Raw genomic sequence first — 278 nt, 5'->3', positions numbered from 1 at the left:
GAAAAAACCGAGAAACGCACAAACAGGACACTCAAAACGTACCCAAACGGTCCCTTCTCCAACAAGAAAGCTGCTTTTAAACGGCTTTTACCCACCCCAGAATCAACACGCTCTAAGCTTGAGGTGGAAAAAAAAATGGACGTTAGGGGCGGGGTCCGCGGTCGCGGCGCCCGACGCCGCCACCGTCTCCGCCGCTATTGTAAAACCTAGAGAACGAAAAAACCGAGAAACGCACAAACAGGACACTCAAAACGTACCCAAACGGTCCCTTCTCCAAC

Source organism: Fukomys damarensis, unplaced genomic scaffold (genome assembly GCF_012274545.1).
Source record: "Fukomys damarensis isolate Sample0158 unplaced genomic scaffold, DMR_v1.0_HiC HiC_scaffold_20439, whole genome shotgun sequence".
Lineage (NCBI taxonomy): Eukaryota > Metazoa > Chordata > Mammalia > Rodentia > Bathyergidae > Fukomys > Fukomys damarensis.
This window is presented reverse-complemented; position numbering follows the sequence as displayed.